Source organism: Marmota flaviventris, chromosome 11 (assembly GCF_047511675.1).
Source record: "Marmota flaviventris isolate mMarFla1 chromosome 11, mMarFla1.hap1, whole genome shotgun sequence".
NCBI classification, from domain to species: Eukaryota; Metazoa; Chordata; class Mammalia; order Rodentia; family Sciuridae; genus Marmota; species Marmota flaviventris.
The window spans coordinates 110,376,530-110,396,148 of NC_092508.1; the positions used below are offsets into that span (position 1 = coordinate 110,376,530).

General features: G+C 37.9%; 1 protein-coding gene across 1 annotated transcript in view; it reads right to left on the reverse strand.

The window, feature by feature from the left end:
- The window catches only part of Nckap5 (NCK associated protein 5), a 777,883-nt gene that overhangs the window by 544,749 nt on the left and 213,515 nt on the right, over positions 1-19,619 (reverse strand). The window lies entirely within an intron of this gene.

A 19,619-nucleotide genomic window follows, 5' to 3' on the forward strand; every position in this document is an offset into this window, starting at 1 on the left:
GTACGGACAAGGCCACATTCTTTCATCTCCTTATAAATACAAGAAATAGAGTTTGTTTCTTTTCAGCCTTAGAAGATAAATCTTTGGCTTATAAGAAATTATAAAAGGTACAGTATATCTTATTCTATAGAAATGTGTATGTGAACTCACTTGTGTAAATCTAACCCTATTTTCAAGAAAAATGTCTGAAAATTAAGAATTATTTTTTTTTTACATGAGAATCCTACAGGAAAATCCATAGGTTATTACAACTGATGTTTTAAGTTTGTGGCTTCTGAAATATGAGGTTCACATATAATAGAGGTCCAGTTGATAACTTGGAGCAAATACAATGTGTAAAACGTCTCATGATATTGTTTCATTCGGATTCTGCTACTTCTTCCCCTTTCTGTTTGGAGATCCTTCCCACAGGCCTCTGCTTCTACACAACAGCTACCTACAATGGACCAATGGGGGGACATTAATCTCCCTCAAAACCTACTGTTTCCTGGGATACAAAATAAACTTGTAGCTTTGATTAATATTGATATTTTTACTTCTGAAATACCTTTTTATACATAATCTATTATTCTATAGGAATATCAGTATAATAAGGGGGAAAAGGTGTTATGGGGAGATCTGATAGAATGGAAAAGGCCTAGTTTTGAATTTCTGATCCTGGTTCTAAAAGAACCTTTTCCTTTCTAAATAATCTCAGTATACTAAGTATAAAACATTTCAGTGCATACTAAATTATTGTCTAGGTTAAAAAAAAAACTTACACTTCCAAGACATTATTATTCTGCTGCAGATAATTAGCTGAAGTGTTTTATGTCTAATAAATAAACATTCATTTTCAGGTAACTATTGAAGAGTTAGTTAAATAAAACTACTATTCAGCATGTTAGAACCAAAGCAGAAGTTCCAACATATATGGTTATGGTTTTATGTGTGCTAATCAAGGCCGAAACACGATTTAGAATGCTCAGCATTACCAATGACTAATTATTAAGTATTTTCAGTTGAAAAGATTATTAAGACATTTTTACCAAATGGAATCAAATTTCAAATTCATTTACCCATTTTTCATTCAACAATTTTCATCATTTATGATGTGCCAAGGGCTATTCTAAGTTCTATAGATACAGTACTAAGAGAGAAAAAAACACTCCCTGGAAGAGTGTGTACTTTTGAAAAGGGAGACAAGCAAATAAATGAACAGTTGATTTCAGATCAGGTACATGCTATGAGAGAAGTCAACAGATGATAAGGAATACTTGAAATGGGAGGAAAAGCTATTTCACGTGAAGTCACTTTTGGAAAACTGAGCACAAATAAGACTGTTATCAGCTAAGACTTGCTAGAGAAGGTTGAAACCATATAGGGAAAAGCCTCCTGAACATTGCAAACAAAGGATTCAGTATATTCAAAGATCTCAAACGTGCCATTTGAAGATCGGAAAAATCCCAGTGTGTGGCTAGGAATAGGAATACGAAGGGCAGAGTCCAAACAAAGTTGGAGTTAGGCAGAAACAAAATCATGCACAGTTTGAACTAAAACCAATGCATGTGTTGTTAATTCTGATTAGCTCAAGTCAGAGGTTGAATCTGAAAAACATAGTGATGACAAATATGTCCTTTGACTCAAAAGAGATTTAGGCTCAATCCTGGTTTGATCTTACTAGCTATATTCCCCTGGGAAAATTTGTTAAGCTTTCTAAATCTTAATTTCTTCATCTTTATCAGAGGGATAAATCAGACTTGAGCTATGAAGGTGTTATAAGGATAAAATTGTGTTAAATATATATCATCATGCCTGCCAAATAATATGCATAGCTTTTAGCAGGAATTTATTTATTTTGCACAATTTTATTGGTACATTACATTGTGTGCATGTAAAAATATGTAACAACAAATCCCGTCGATATGTACAACTATGCATAGCTTTTTATAAGTATCTCAGAAGATATGGAATCCACATCTTTGTCTGTGATGGGAAGAGGGAGGATCAGAGCAGGGAAAGAGAAGTTTCTTCATACATAGGGACAAAAATTGTTTTGTACTTGACTTGGTAACAAAAAAAGAGAAAGTACAAAGATGTGCTTTGGCTACATTTGCACAATTGGGGAAAGCAATTTGGTTTTGCATTTTGTGAATTTAAAATGTACATGTACCTTTGATCTAGAGGTTTAGGTCTAAAAAAAATTCTGAGGAAATAATCAGATAAAGGAAATGATGTTCAAAATATATGTGAAATTTGAAAAACCTGGGTGTATCTGTTTCTAAAATGATTAAAATAAAGCATGCTTCATTAAGAATTAGAATTCTTTAATAACTAGCAATATGTAAAGCAAAACATTCAATAAAATATGAAATGGAAGTTGAATGTAAAACTACATATACATGTTATCACAATTCAGGAAATGTATATAAAGGTTTTAAAAAGCACACTGTGTATTGTAGTATAAATTAAATTTTCTTCTGTATGCTTCTATAATTTTAAAATTCTATATGTGCACTATAAACATTTTTTAGATGATGAATGCTATTTGGAGAAATACACCTCCAGAAATAATGTTCACAAACATTTGATTATAATTAAATTGTAGAAAGCTGGATTTACAATATGACAATAAAGCAATTTCCTTTATATTATTCTACAGCTAAGCTGGTATTTGAAACAATGAACCTCTTTCTTCTTGCCCTTGTCCATGTTCTGATAAAAAAACATTCCACTAAAGCTGGGATTAAGGAGGAGAGGAACATCAAGTTATACCAAGGCACATTTATATGTTTTAATTTTTTTTTATAAAAGGTACAGCATTAAAGAGACATCTATTTGTTCCTTGACTAAAAATTCTGAAAATTAGAATCATTTTAAAAATACATTTCAGAAAGTTTGCCTTTCATTTCTCTTTATGCAAGGGTTTCAGGGCAATCAATATGAAACATTTAAAGTGATTAGAGGTTTATAGATACACTGAACACTGCATGTAAGTGCAGCATTTAAAGTGAACCTCCTGTTGTCTAAAACAGGTCACTTCTGAGAGAGGCTCATTAAAAATGAATCCCAATGAGGCAAAATTCTGAGGTGTCATTCTTTGGAAGGGCAATTTGAAATACAATAGTCTATCAAACCTTACAGATATCCAAAATCCCTCCAAATAATCCTCATATTATAATCAGCATAATTTATGGCAAGCTTGTGAAATTCTGAAAGCAATCTTGTGACTACTAATGGAGAATTCCCAATTCACCTTTCGGCAAAGAAGCAACAAGGAGGCCAGCTGTTCAAACCAACAGAAACATCATTAGATACAGGAATTTCCACAATTAGGAAATGACTAACTACCATAACAAGTGATGCTGCCCTCGAAAAATTATTTTGTCATCTTAATGAAAAGGTACATCTGCGCGGCAAACACAAAAAAAGAAGAACATACCCACACTGGGAATTACACAGGCAAGGTAATAAATAGAAAGGTGTCTCAATCTTAACCAGCATCTGTGCCAACATAAATTCATCCAAGCAGGCAACACTGCTTGTTAAACACCACAAACAAATCAATTCATGAGCCCTGGTTTTAACAGATTAATTCCACTGCCATTCTTTCGCCATTAGCCATCTTTAATTCCTCTTCCCTATTCAAGCAACTATAACCTTGCTTCCACTGGAGACCTTTAGGTGCAACTTCTCTATGAGAACTACTAATGGCCTCCACAAAGTGGAATCTCATGATTTTGCTTGGTTTTTATCTTATGAGTAGTTCCTGCTGCCCTTGACATTTTAAATTCTATTCTTGTCATCTTGGTATTCCCTGAAAGTGTCTCCTACCGCTATGAGATCTGAGTCTTCTTCATTCCTTGTGGCCCTGCATTAGGAGTGAGGTTCCATTCTAGGTTATCTTTCACTTTCTTATGGAAAACTCCATTGTCCACCAGAATTTCACTTATCACCCAAATATATGTCTCTGTGCTAGGTCACCCTCTCAAGGTGAAAACCTGTGTGTCTAGCTTTGCTAAACATGTCCCTGTGGATATGCCAAAACATTCTGCAAAGAGTATCTTCCTTCATTTGTGTGTACTTCAACACCTATCATAGCACTTGAAACATCACAGCTCTCAAAGTTGTGTTAAATAAATGAACAAGTAAAATGACTAGCTGGACACCATCACACTCAAAATACAGGAGAATGAGATTATGTTTCTATGAGTCTTGTCCTTCAGAACTTTTTAATTGTGGTTATAATGATCATAAAGAAATTATGCAGTTATAAAGATATCAGAAGGCAGTGTTTATCTATCTAGTCTCATACATCACTCGAGAAAACAATTCTGATACCAGATGTGTGGGAATTTTCCCCTATATATCAACCAAACAATCCTCCAGCAGATACCAGCTGAGTATCCTGTAATTTGATTCAATTCTGACACAGTCTACCTCAAGATAGCATCAGATCCTACAAGTCGAGGGCTCAGTTTCACAGACTGTCCCCAACATCAGATGTCAATCACAAGTAATGGCTTCCACCCAAACTTTTGTCTGGACAGCTATATAAATCCAGGTTCCCACTACGCATTTTAGGTCCAATTAAATTGATTTAGCTGCTCACAAAACTCAGGGAAGCCCTTTACTTATGTTCATCTAATATGAATGACACCCCAAAGGATAGAAATGAACAGCCAGATGAAGAGAAGCATAGGGTGAGGTATGAGAGAATCTTTCATACGTATCTTTTCCTGGCATGCTACCCCCCCAGGAACTATCACATATTGGGATGCTGGGAACTGCCCAGACCTGGTTCTTTCCAGTTTTTAATGGAATACTTGTTATGCAGGCATACTTGGTTACCTTATCTGCCATGGGTATGAACACAACTTTTTTTTTTTTTTTTGAAGGGGATTGAACCCGGAGGCACTCTACCACTGAACCACACTCCTACACCCTTTTTTAAAAATATTTTTTTTAGTTGCCAATGGAACTTTATTTTATTTATTGATATGTGGTGCTGAGAATTGAACCCAGTGTCTCACACATACTAGGTAAGTGCTCTGCCACTGAGCCACAACCCCAGTCCATTATTTGTTGATTTATTTTTATATTAAGACAATGTCTCACTGAGTTGCTAAGCTGCTGAGACTGGCCTTGAAGTTGTGATCCTCCTGCCTCAGCCTCCAGAGTTGCTGGAATTACAGGCATGCATCACCATGCCCGGCTTCAACTCAATTTTAATCCCTCTCCTTACCCTTGAGATTGTGGGGCCAGGCTGAAAGTTCTAGCCTTCTAATCCCGTGGCTATTTCTTCCTGCAACCAGCTCCATCCTGAGCCTGCTGAGAGCGTTTTATTAGAATAAGATGTACCTTACCACCCTAGAAACGCCAAGAGATTCAGGAGCTCTGTGCTAACACCAGAAGTCAAAGACAAAATATCAGGACAAAAAATTTTTACTTCAAATTTTTAAGACATGTTTGCCAGGAATGGGGGGACAATAGCCAAATATATAGGTCCTACTTTATTATACTATCACAACAGTTCCTAAAATTACTATGTACTAACTTCCATCTATTAATACAAACCCAGAATGGCACCCAAAAACAAGCTATTGACAATTCCATAAAACAACAAAAATGTGCTTTTTCAATATTTTAATCCTGAAGATTTATATTCATTGTTCATTCATAGCAGAGCCATCGGGGTCTATCAAAGATTTAAAACCATGAAAATCATCACAACCCAAACTTGCTATCAAATGGAGTAGCAACTGATAGAATAATGACTAGCAGATCCCACAGAGTGAAAACAAATCTCCGTAGACTTTCATAGATGAAAATTTTATCAATATGAATTACCAGTAACTGAATATAGACCTATATGTGTCCATTGAAAAGCTATATTGCCGACTATTTGGCATCAAGAAGCCTATTACTGCAAATCAAACTATAGACACATCTTAGCAAGTTTTAATTGTGAAACACATTTTAATTTGTTGGGCACTGCATATCTGTCCCTTGTATTTTCCCTTCTTCTTCTTCTTCTTCTTTTTTTTTCTTTTTGGTGGGGGTGGTTACCAGAGATTGAACTCAGGATCACTCAGCCACTGATTCACATCCCCAGCCCTATTTTGTATTTTGAGATAGGATCTCACTGAGTTGCTTATGCCTCATTGTTGCTGAAGCTGGCTTTAAACTCTCTATCCTCCTGTCTCAGCCTCCAGGCCACTGGAATTATAGGCGTACATCACTGTGCCCAGCTCCTTTATTTATTTGAAATTCATTTTGCATCATTCACCAGTTAGATACATGGTTCCCAAGCTAAAGATGTTTCCCGCCTCCTGTTCTGCAAGGGATGAACATGTGATTGAAATAAAGTCAATGGGATGTGAGAAGAAATGGTATGTGCAACATCCAGGGAATCTCCAAACTAAAGACAAGGGGCACACCTATTTTACACTCTTCTCTGACACCTGGCCAGGTGATGACAACCTTTGGCCCAGAGACATCACCTGCACGTCAAGGATGCAGGTGATTATTCTTAGGACACCTGTTCACTAATCTTTCAGTCTCCCTTTAGCTTTTCACATAAAAAAGAAATGGATTCTTATTCTATTTATAAACACCATATTTTGGGAAGCTTAGTCTATGTTGTGAGTGATAAAATAAGGGTTCACCAATTCTTTTGAAAAGATGACAAGCAGTGAAATACTGGGGAATTTAACATCTCAATATTACTTCATTGATTAACTGTAGAGTTGTGTTGTTACAGTTTTCCAAAGTGCTTCCACATCCATCCCCATTAGATCCTTATAATGTCTTTGAGTCAAGGTCAACATTTCAATGTAGAAAAGTAATGTTCACATTACAGGTTAGTAATTTGTTAAGGGTCAGATGGTAACAGCCTTAAGAAATAGTCTTATTGCTCAGTTCAGCATATTTTACACTGTGTCTCCAAATTATCCTCTCACAGCTAACTGAAAGTGGATTTTTAAGTGCATCCTTCAAAGTGGATTCTATATTGGTGAGATGGAGACCAATGGTAGAATGACTCCCACCACCACAGCCCTCCTCACCCATTTGGCTCATTAACACAGACTGTTGGTCGCCAATCCCACCCAAATCTAGTGGGTGTAGGATGCAGCCTAAGAATGTGCCTCTCTAACAAGTTCTCTGGTGATTGGGGGAATGCTTAACTATATGCAAAACCATAATACAAAGCCAACAAATGAACTTTCAGATTCATAGCGGTTGTACATCTAGATTTGTTTTTGGTTCCACCTGGATTTCTGTGCCTACTAAAAGGTACGGGTAGAAAATAAGTTGTTTTCTCACATTCTGTGCTCTGATAAATAATATGAATTTATACAAGTTAGCACTTTTTAATTAGATTTGACAAAGGTGCTTTACTTTTATTTACTTTTTTTGAGTAAAAGATCAAGAGAATTATGGTTTTTAAGTTAAAAAAGTGATCATTGTATTTCTAAGAAGCCCATATTATTTTTTAAATATTATTTTTACAGCAGTGTTGGAGATAAATACATATTAGCCAAATGAAGGACTTAATTTAAGTCAAAAAGGAAACAAAGCTGCACTTATGTGAGTTGCAGGATTTTTTTTCTCCCAAGGTAGAAATGAAAACTAATTCAATGTGTCCACAATTCAGTTACACAATTCAGTAACATGTTATTTGTCAGTGTAACAGAAGATGGGACATACACAGAAGATACCATAAAAATATAAATGACAAGTTAGCCAACTTCTCATTTCAACCTCTCTTCTTGCATTGATGGAGGCCTACTGTCTCAATTACAACCCCAGCTATTCTATGTGGAATAAATTTGGCTTTGGAAAGCCATGAACTATAACTCAATTCAAATGACATCAAAACACTGCAGGAATTAACCAATGTGCCCACTGCATTAATGTTCTGTACTTTTGCACCTTTCTTTTCACCCAACTACTGGATCACAAAAGAGCATTTCACTCACTACAGTACCTCATGGTCTCCTGAGTCTATTATTATCAATGCCCTTCAAAATCTGGCCAGTGATGTTCTGATTTTATCTATTACTTCACAAAGCTATACTGGGACCCAGAGAAGACAGGCTCCTTGCTTTTTCTGGAGAGCTGCAATATAAATTCTTTGCTGTGCTAGCACCTAGCACAGGGTCTACAAATAATAGGTGTCAGGGGGTAAAAATCAGCAGTGTTACCCACTATTAGAGTCTGAAATCATTTCTAGAGGTTAGTGCACTTGAACTGGCTTATAGCATCGCCCTGGGAGGACAACACTTACTTGCTTCCACTAATGGTTCCCATTGGTTCCACTGAATCAACCTGGAGGGCTGATTAACACAGACTATTGGGCCCCAGCCCCAGGGTTTGATTCAGTGGGTATGTGTGGGATGAAACCAAAGAATGTGCATCTTTAACAAGCTCCCAGGCAATTCTGATGCTGCTGATCTGGGAACCACTCTGCCAATCACTGGCTTATAGTACCAGGGATTTGTTTATTTGTTAGCCCTATTGCCATCCACTGTTCTCTTGAAATATTAACAATAACAATATAAATATGGCCAAATCCAAGTATTCTACAAATACATGGATTATGTTCAGACACTCTTCCAGATCTGGGGAGTACAGTCAGTATACAGAGGTCCCTACCCTCCTAGAGGTTACATTTTTATGGATGAGAGACAGTAAAAAAAAAAAAAAGTAGAGGAAAGGATTATATGGAATAACTAACTGGAGAAGAGTAAAAGGAACAGATGAAGTAGAGGAGTGTATGTGTGTGTGGGAAGAATGCTGGAGGAAGGCACAGGAAAGAGACTTTGGAAAAACACCTGAAGAAAATAAGGGAACTATACCAGGTGACAAACTTTGGAGGTTCATTCTAGGCAGAACAAGTACAAAAGTTTTTGAGGACTTCAGAGAGAGCACGGAGGCCAGTGGCTACAGTGTAGAGATGCAGTGGAGGAAAGAAAGAGATAATAATAGCCTCAAAGTTCTGGTAAAAACTGTGTCATTTGTTCCCAGTGAACTAGAGAACAAATGTAGTGAGACTTGAGTGAGGCATTAAAACAATCTCCCATAAATCTCAAAAGGATCCTTCTGGCTGCTGTGAACCACAGGGGTGAGGGGCAGGAGCAGATGCAAGGAGACTAGCTGGAGGCTAGTAGAATAGATGACTATTACTTCAATTGAAGTCATCACAGGGAGAATCATGCTAAGCTGTTCAGTTCAAGATGTGTTTGGAAGATGGAAGTGTTAACTTGATGGATCGAATGTGGGCTATGAAGAAAACAGAATCAAAGACACATTTGGTTTTTGACCTAAGCAACTGGACTCTAACATTTACTGACAAATCACTATGGAAGGAATATGTTTGTGCAAGGGGTTTTGAATAACTGTTCTCCTCTAGACAGTTAAGTTTGAGATGCCTGTGGCATATGTGTGCGTAGATGCTGAGAAAACTGTTAGTGTTCAGGAATTTGGGATTCTAATATGTACGGTTAGCACATAGAGCCATGACACTGAAGGAGGTTACCTAGGAAGAAGCCATACTAAAGAGAACAGAATCCAGCATTTAGGGGTTGGAAAAATCAGCTGGTCAATGAAGGAGAGGTCAGTGGGGGAGGAACAGATAGAGCCAAGTGATGCAGGAAAGAGTGTTCTAAGAAGAAAAGGGTACCCAACACAGTCAACGGTCAAATAAGTCAGGTCCCCAAGTTGACCAAATTTGCCAACATGGACTTACTAGTGAACTGAAAGACAGATTTAGTAGAGGAAGCATTGTAGGTATCTCACTATGGAGGGTGGGTGGGGAAAGAAGAAAGAGAAATCTGATGCTAGGGTAGAAAGAATAAAGCTTTCCAGAAAATACCATACGTTTCTTAAAGATCAGTGTGCCTGAGAGACTCTGAAGAAGTTTGAGTTCCAGGTCCCACCCTTGAGTTTCAATAAGTCTAGGAATAACCTGGGGTCTGGAGATACAATTTTAACAAAATTTGGAATAAGATGTTGCCAATTCTCCCTGGTGTCTCTTTGGGGCATGGTATCCCAAATGGAGGTTTGGTACACTTTGGAGAACGTAAGGAAACCAAACAAACCAACAATCGACCAAACCTTCCCTGAAATACCTACAATACTTTTTCTACCAAGGAAAAGTCAGGACCCTGTATTCTCTGAACATTCACATGTCATCAGGAAAGGAGACAGTAAACACAAAGATGTTTAGAAAAGAAGCTAGTTCTGTCCCTGTGGGATCCACAAAACTCTTCTAGGAGCATATAAACTGCCTATCCCAGGAAGGGCCTTCTGCCATACCACAGGGTCATAAAAATAGTTGACAATTCTTTGCTTTGTTTTCATGTTTATCTTTACCAGCTTTCCCTGAAGAAACGGTCATTGTCTTTGGAGGTGAGGGAATTTTGCATTTCTCTACCCAAACACAAAACTTGTTTGGATTTTATCTTCAAGCCAGAGGGCATTGGTGAATTTGAGGATTTGAATGTGTTCTCTGTTGAAGCTGCATTTCCCACTTGTGACCAATGAACATAAATCACACTGGAGGAAACAGCATTCCCCCTCAAGCATATGATTTCTCTCAATCACTACTGCTTCTACAATTGGTGGAGATAGGTGTTCCTCAGGATCAACCACATTACATCTCCATGTTCATGGTGAAAACAAAAATAATGTACCTGATCTAAGATATTTTTGCTCTCATTAAGGAGCAGAATAGTGTTTCTATGAGGTATCTAAACATTTTCCAACTTGCTCTTTTTGTGTTTTCTACAAAAGAGCAGCAAAATACTGAATTACCACAATTGGTCTCCATTTTCTCCTTTTATTTCTAAATTTGGTCTCTATGATAACATTAAGTGGCATACTACAGGAGAGTATAGGTATCCCCTTGACACACACCTCCAGAAATATAGGAAGGAGCTCCTGAAGAGACATTATCCTCTGAGCCACCTCTTCAGATCTAATAATCTGCAGGATACAGATGTCTCTATATGTGAAAATGATAATATATATATATATATATATATATATATATATATATATATATATATATATATATATATATATCATTCATGCTAAAAACAAAGTGAACCAAAAGTTGTAAAGAATTCTGGGTGTCTCAATTTTAAATCTGACAACAAAACCTATAAAACCACAACTCAAATTGTTCCCAAGAGAAAATTACCATAAAGATAAGGGCCAAACTGGAAACATTCCAAGCACAGTCCAAACATTAACAATAGGAAGAACCTCTTAAACAATTGTATGTGGGATGAATTTTAGGATGGTACTCGGTGGCCACCCCTCCTCGAATATGTAAAGACAAGTAAATAGAGAAATTGAACTTGGGATCATAAAAAAACTTTACTGAGGAGCAAATTTCAACCTGAAGAGGCAGTGCCATGAGGCCGGGGTAGGGTTTGGGGTTGGGTTTTGTGTAGGTATAGGGGCCCTAAGAAAGAAGCAAAGCAGGGCCAGGGGAAGTATCTCAGTGGTAGAGCATGTGTTTAACTTTGAGGTAGGTGTGTGTGTGTGTGTGTGTGTGTGTGTGTGTGTGTGTGTTCTGGATTCATTCCCCAGTATATACACACACAAGCAAAAAGAAACAAAGCAAAGCTAGAATTCACTGGTTCCCCGACAAATTCTACTGCTCAGTAGAATTGTTCTTCACTTAAGGCACCATCTTGGAAGGCTTCTAAAATAAGGTGAAGAGTCCTGCATCCTTCCTCTGCTTGGCAGCCTTAGTGTTGAGAACACTTGAAATAGTCCAATATCCTCCACAAAGAAACTAATTCTAGAAAAAGACACTGCTATCCCTCCCCCAGGACTCAGTAACTGTGTGTCAATAAGATTTCCTACACCAAGACCAAGACTTGTATAACATGGAGGCAAAGCTGGACACATCCAACTGGCACTCTTCATTTTAGGGTCTTAAAATTTGGCCGTGAAAATATTTAATAGGAACTCAAAGGTAAGAGTAGGCATAAGAACCATCTTTTGGCAACAGGCCTCTGCCTTTTGAAAACAGGGACCCCCATCAAGGGCTGTAAACTTTTTCCCCACTTTCTAATTTGCAGTCAAGGAAGAACATGGAAAAATCAACAGAAGGAAAATAGACTGAAACTACAGAGCATTTTCTCCTTCAAATTGCCTCCAGAGATTCAGCCCATGTCTTAGTTGATTCTTAGTATATTACTAGAGAATCATACTAAGTGATAAATCACTTTTAGGAAAATCTTGCCTACAACAACAACTGCCAGTCATACAAGAAAGATTTCAGCATGGTTTTGGGTTAAAAAAAAATGATTTACCAAGTATAAAATACTTCACAAGTATCACCTGCAAACTTGTTGGAAATGTCAACTCTTGGGCTTTTCCCCAGGCCCACTAATCTCTGGAGGTAGAAGGGCCCAACAACCTCTGTTTTTAGCAAGCCCTTCACATGTTTCTGTTCTCACAAACCTCTGAGACGTTGTGTTCAATAAATGGTGAGCTAACCCACCATCATTGCATTCATTCCCTGACCAATAGAAATAAACTATAAGGAGAGTAACTAAGAACAGAGTAGGGACGAAGAGCATGAGAAGAAGATTAACATTAAACTGGGATGAGAGGTGGGAGGGAAAGGGAGAGAGAAGGGAAATTGCATGGAAATGGAAGGAGACCCTCAGGGTTATACAAAAGTACATACAAGAGGAAGTGAGGGGAAAGGGGAAAATAATACAAGGGGGAGAAATGAATGACAGTAGAGGGGGTAGAGAGAGAAGAGGGTAGGGGAGGGGAGGGGAGGGGGGATAGTAGAGGATAGGAAATGCAGCAGAACACAACAGACACTAGTATGGCAATATGTAAATCAATCGATGTGTAACTGATGTGATTCTGCAATCTGTACACGGGGTAAAAATGGGAGTTCATAACCCACTTGAATCAAAGTGTGAAATATGATATATCAAGAACTATGTAATGTTTTGAACAACCAACAATAAAAAATTAAAAAAAAAAAGAAATAAACTCAGTAGCAAACACTTCTCCTCTTTTCCAGAGACCAAAGTTGAACACAACCTGTTTTTCAGCATCTTCTAACCTCATCTCTGTAGCTTGTTATATGTGAAGCAATTTAAGATTGTCCTCAGAACAGCCCCAAATGTCTTGTGGTATAAAGTGATTACCACTCGTTTGATTAAAAAGAGCTTTTATTGGAGGTAACCTGGAGGGTTGATACAACCTGAAGTAAATAGCTCTGTTCTCTCGTCTGAAAGGTAATTAGAAAGCCATTTTGCTCTGGCAGTGGAAAGTCTGATTCAGGAGGAAAGAAGTTTCTTGTCTCTTGAAAGACAAGACAAATTAAACACATGATGGAACATGGTTACAGGCATCTAAACTCTTCCACTGGAAAAATCAAGACAAAAGTTGCTTTGTATGACAATACTTCTAATTCAGAGAAAAGCCTTGTTTTCAGAGCCCCCATCTATGTGCCTGTTCATCCAGAGAAGGAAAGCAGTGCTGAAAAGTAGCCACTCATCACTTCCTATCTTCTGACCACTTGTGGGACTTCTCCTCTTGGTTCTGCTAGATCTGACCAAAATGGTACTCCAAGCTTCCAGTTAATACCCACTTCATAAAAACACCCTTCTGATCATTAAGATCTGCTCCAGTGGTTCTCCCAGTGTGGTCTCCTGACCAGCATAATTAGCATCAGCATAATCAGCATCAGCATAATTAGCATCAGCAATACCAATTCCTAGACTTTTCCATAGACCCACCCATCTCTGGAGGGGGAAGCCCAATGAGCAATGTTTTAGCAAGCTCTCAGGTGATTCTGATCTAACTGAACTTTGAGAGCCTGTATCCAATTGTTAAATACTAACCCACTGTCATTATATTCATTCCCTGGGCACGGCACATGCCCGTGCACATGCTACCTCCTCTCTCCCTATTTTCCACTAGCCATTTGAGGCAATAGTTAATTTCTTGAGTTGCCATCAGCATTCAGCAACAAATTAGAGTTTCTTTGTAAAAATCTCATTTTGAGGTAGGAGACAGGGGAAACATTAAGTGATGCACTTCCTTGCATCAGGTGAGAAATCCCAGTTTAATTAAAATAATGCAAAACCAGCAATAGCTGCCGTGCTGTGAAGCCTCCATTTGTACTAACCATGTAGGAGCCATTTTAAAGATCAGCATGAGAGCAATACCCATGATAAATATGATGCAGATGCACCTGGGCTGTTATTAAAAAATAAAGTATATCCTTGCGAAGCTTTAAGTTGCTGAAGCCATTCAATAAATGAATGCGTACCTTTGGGATCTGGAGACACCAAAGCTCATGTAGGTGCTTTGTACTGGGACAGTCGCCCAGGACAGTAACTGTTTCTTAAAATATACATATTTGTGGTAGCAATACTAACAAGTTCACTTACCAATGGAAAATAATTTACCTATTCTAATCCTTACTTTTGATGAAAATCAGCCACACTTAGACAAGGCAGATGTGTTAAATCAATTTAGGAAGGTAATTTACTATGATGAGGTTGTTAAAGAGTCACAAGAAACATCGGGAAATTTATGCAAATATTTTTTGGGGAATTTGTTCTGAGTATGCAAATGTCACATAATTAGTTATCATGCTTTACATGCAAAATTAAGTTTGCTATAATAACGAATCACACTCAAGAATAAGGCTATTTAACATGAAAAGAATCCTCATTTTTATGACTGAAAGGCTGTAAATTGAGGGTAAACTGCAGGTGAACCCAATTCCAGCCTTCAGTATTGTTATTCATTTGGAGGTCAAACAAAACCAACAGCAATAAGAAGCAGGAGGGTTCCCTGGCTCTGGAAGTCACCCCTATGGATGCAAGAATCAGAAGAAGTAAAAGCAATGCAGTAGTTTGCTTTTTGGATTAGACTGTTTCAACTATTATTAACCAGATAGTCCTTTAGCCTGTCATTACTGTGGAAGAACTCAGTGATATCATTTAATATTTCACAGACTAACAAAGCCAAACTTCTTCTTTGGAAACTCTCTAAAAACTAATTACTGCTCAGTCCCTGTCTGCCCCAGGCTGACAGGCAGGCTGGAGAGAATGGGGAATTCCAGTATGCTGGCTTTCCCTGACTCACTCTGTGAAGGTCCCCACTAGTAGGTAGGCTCTCTGGACCTTCACTTGCTGGTGAAGCTTTGGATTTGCAATAATTGCTGGGAAATAAAGGAAATAGGGCCTAAATTTCTCCTGGCCACTTAGGCTGTAACCTATCCCTGTTTGTCCAGAACTGGAATATCTCGTATTATAAAACTTTCAGTGAAATGTCCTGGGCAAATGAAACTTAATTCATCACTTACCATGATCACACTTTCTTCCAATACTGCTAGCCTATATGCCCATTACTCACCACTGGGCTTTGGTTTTTCTGAACATGCTTCAAATTTTTTTACTAGGAATGAGCTCAATTCTAGTGCTACTGACTAGCCCTAATGCCAGGAATCACTTTTGCCAGTCTACTGAAAAAGTGCATGCTTCTCCTAGGAGGTCCAATCATTGACAAAGAGCTTGCTTTATCCAGGTAGGTTACTCTGGAATAAAGGGGTTACCATCTTCCTGAGTATTCACTTGGAGGGGTTCTGCTGTCGCCACCACCTCCCTTATAAGAGTTTGCATCATAACCTTGTTTCAACCACTCTGGTACTGTGATTAGGGTTCAATTTTTGGAAATTCATTGGTACCTAACCTTTAACTGGATGAGGCTAAAATTAAGATCATGGTTCACAACTACTCCAAAAGGGTTCATTGCATAATATACTTCAAAACTGATTTCAACAATCTATTGGAAATGAATGGTGTGCTTTTGAACATTTGTGTTACCTTAGATGATCATAAAGTACTGAGTATAGCACTGTTGCTCCATAATCTAAGGTTGGTAAGCACTTCTCTATATTAGTACTAAGTATAGAACAACAAAAGGTTTTAGTGGCATGTTTTTAGCAAAAAGAGAAACCCCAAAACTGTTCTAAAGCTAAAAGAAAACTTCAATATTTGAATGCTACATCTATGTCTTAGAATGAAAATATGACAAACCTGGCAGAGACATTTAAAAAATGTTAAATGCAGAAAAAAAAATTTAAAGATGCAGAAAAAGAACAAAATGCTTGATTGCTGGTAATTGGAAACATCTAATTTCCTGTTTCCTGGCTGGTAAAAGCACCTGACTTCTTTGTAGCTCAACCAACTTTTTCTTACAGCCTAAGCTTGATAAGGAGATATTCCCTAGTTTCATACTCACTTTCCCACTTCAACTTAAAAAAATATATACAGAACAATAGCTAGATAAAAGTCTTAATCTCAAAACAAAATATTTGCAATAGGTCAGTACTGCCTTCTCAACTTCAACCATCTTAGCCCAATATTAAACAGTGAGTAAAATCTTTATCAAATGTGTCAGTGCAACTAATTCTACACAAATAATTGGTACTTATAAAGCTTTCATTTATATTTAGTTTTTTTTTAGTTAAGTGAATATCATCCCTTATTTCCATAGGGCTCATTTCATAGGTTTACTTAGCAGAAAGTTAATAGATGTGATTAAATAGACATAACTTTCTACGTCTGTAAATACACCAGTAAATTCAACAAATATTTTAGTACCATTATGCAAATAATACTCTGCCAAAGACACCACTGTCAGATTCAAATCATGGGAAAAGGCATAGATGTAGGGGAGTTTCTTCATAGTAAATTACACACACATTTTACAACAAAAGGCTAGCACCCTGTGACAGATTCAGGGACAGGCAAAACAAGGGTGGTTAGGATTCAGCTGGTGGGAAAAAAAATTGCAGACTACATTTTACATAGAACTTTATTTTCAACACTGTCACAAAATTTGTTTAATTCTCCCCTACAACATGCCAGTAAAGCAAGTATTTCTATCTCCATTGGACCTATAAGGAACCTGTTTAAAGAGTTTGAGTAACAACAATATCTGAGTGGGTAGTTGAAAGGAAAATGTTACATGAAATCACCAGAAACAAAAACTTCCCTTTCTTTCCTCTAGTTTCGATGCCCAGACAGAACATTCTTCTAAAAATGCTGCATCTTAGAATCTGTCCTGAGAAACTAGGTCTTATACAAGCTAAGACGAGGAGGTAGGACCAGATAGGTTGTTGGCGAACATCTGCAAGCACCAGGCTCACCTCCGGGGCTTGTAGGAACAGATTGCTCACCCCACCTCCAGTGTTTCTGATTCAGGTCATCTGGGAAAACCTGAGAATCAGAATTTCTAACACATTCCCAGGTGATGATGATGTTGGAGCTGCTTATCCAAGGACCCACTGTGAGAACCCCTGTACAGGACCAACTTTAAGACGCCTAAGATTTTTGAGTGTGCAATAAAAGAATATCCTTATCTGCACCAGCTGTAAATAAGTGTTTATCTTCCATTCATTCATTCTACAAACAATTGGTGAACATTTATTACCATTTTTTTTTCAAATAGTTCCTAGTTTGAAAGTATTGGAAACGATTAATAAAATACTTCATATGATTTACGGATATTTGAAAATTTGAATCCATTTCTGTGATCATGTAAAAACCAAAAAAAAAAAAAAAGAGAATTAAATCAGGAAAAAATATGTGAAATTATGAACCTAGTGCCTGACACAAAGGAAGAACTTAGCACACATTAGCTACGTGGATCACTGAAACTCTGAAAATTCACATATCACATCTCCCTTTTTCCCCTCACACTGCTCAATCTCTCTTATTTCAACATTTCAGGGTTTTCCTCACCTAGCTTATGAAGGCTGCAAGGGTCTAATCAAAATAATGCTGATATAGGGATATGTGGGGTTAACAGGACAATTGACTCCTAACACGAGTTACCCAATTAAAAACAAGACCCCACCTGTCAGTTTTTTACCAGCTGCCTCACAGTACATATTTCTCCCATGTCACCTCACTGCTTGGGACAAGGGATGGGGAGCAGCATTGGCAGGAAAATAAATGGGCAGAACCAGCACAATAGTCTGGACAATAGACAGTGTTAGACCTAATTGCTGACCCTCCCCATTCACACTTTTACAGGGCTCAGGCTTTGTACATATGCTCAATCAATCAATCAATCAATCCCTAATGTGTTTCTACAAGACTAGACCTTAGGCTTAGCTCAGCTTCTCAGTGTGGAAAGTGTTTGTCTTAGCCTGGCACTAGCATCAGCAAGTTGAAATTATGCCCAAAGACACTCTCTAAATTCCTAAATTTGTAGTCAGCCCAAAGTCACCTTAGTTTTGTGGATCCTGAAGTCCAACCAGAAATCTTAATTTCCATGTATTAACACTACCTGCTCTCACATACATTCTTTGACTCCATGAGGTTTCCAGACTACAATTAAAGTTTGAAATTACATCTGTGAAAAGAAGCCTGGCCTGCATGAAGCTTCACTTAAAAACCTCCCTGTATAAATTAGAAGTGGACCGGGCCTGCTGTGCAGACAGATCAACCCACCCCAGGCATGGTTCTGGGGAATAATGAAGAAACTCTCCTTTGAGAGGCCAGAAGGCCTGAATAGGATTTAGGTTTCTCTGAGGCTTATTTTGTGAGAGCAAAACAGACTCACTTAGAATTTTTTTTGAATACTTACTTAGAATTACACACATACACACACAAATATATTTTAAAGTCTCCCACTCCATTTCATAACTAATAAATTCTGTTTTTGCAGCTGCTGAGTCAGAAAGAAACAGAAAAATCTGTGGAAATTTCAACCTCTGTATTTTCCCTGATCATGCTACTGGGAGATGTTCCGAAACCAAGCAAGGTAGTGAGGCATAATTTAAAAATTCCAGAATTTCTTCTAAAGCTTTCACTTGGGTGTCACTTAGAAGGCCTGACAGTAACAATACACACAAATACACACAAAATATTGCAGAGTTACATATAAGCCTCAATTGCTATTAAGTGTGGAAAAAGGTACATATTTTGAAGCACATATTGTTATGTCAGGCTCTATTAAAATTCACTCATTTAATTATTCACTCAGCAAACTTTGCTGCTATTTCATCTTGCAATAGGAGCTACTGGATAGAACCATGCAGAAAACAGACATAGGTCTGGGCTGGGGGTGTGGCTCAAGCAGTAGCGCACTTGCATGGCATGCACAGGGCGCTGGGTTCGATTCTCAGCACCACAAAAAAATAAAAATAAAAGATGTTGTGTCCACCGAAAACTAAAAAATAAATGTAAAAAAAGAAAATAGACATAGGCCTAAAGTGTCTTTTTTTTTTTTTTTCACTTTTACAACTACCTGGGATAGAGGGGAGGCACTGCCATCTTACCTTATAAATGCAGAACCATAGCTTTATCACATAAGCTACTTTTGAACACATGGCCAGTGACGGGGAGAGCCAGAGATAGCCAATCCTCATACCGGGACTTTGTGTCTCCAAAGTGTATGCCCCAGCCTTTGGGGAAGGGATAGCCTTGAAGACAGCATTTACATATTCCCCTCCAAGTGCCCTTATAACCTTCCCTAGGTAACTCCTCTAACAGAAACTGGCTTTCCTTCGTAGTATAGGTCCTTTCACGTGATGTTTCCTGAGGGACAGCTGTGTGGTATAACTCACT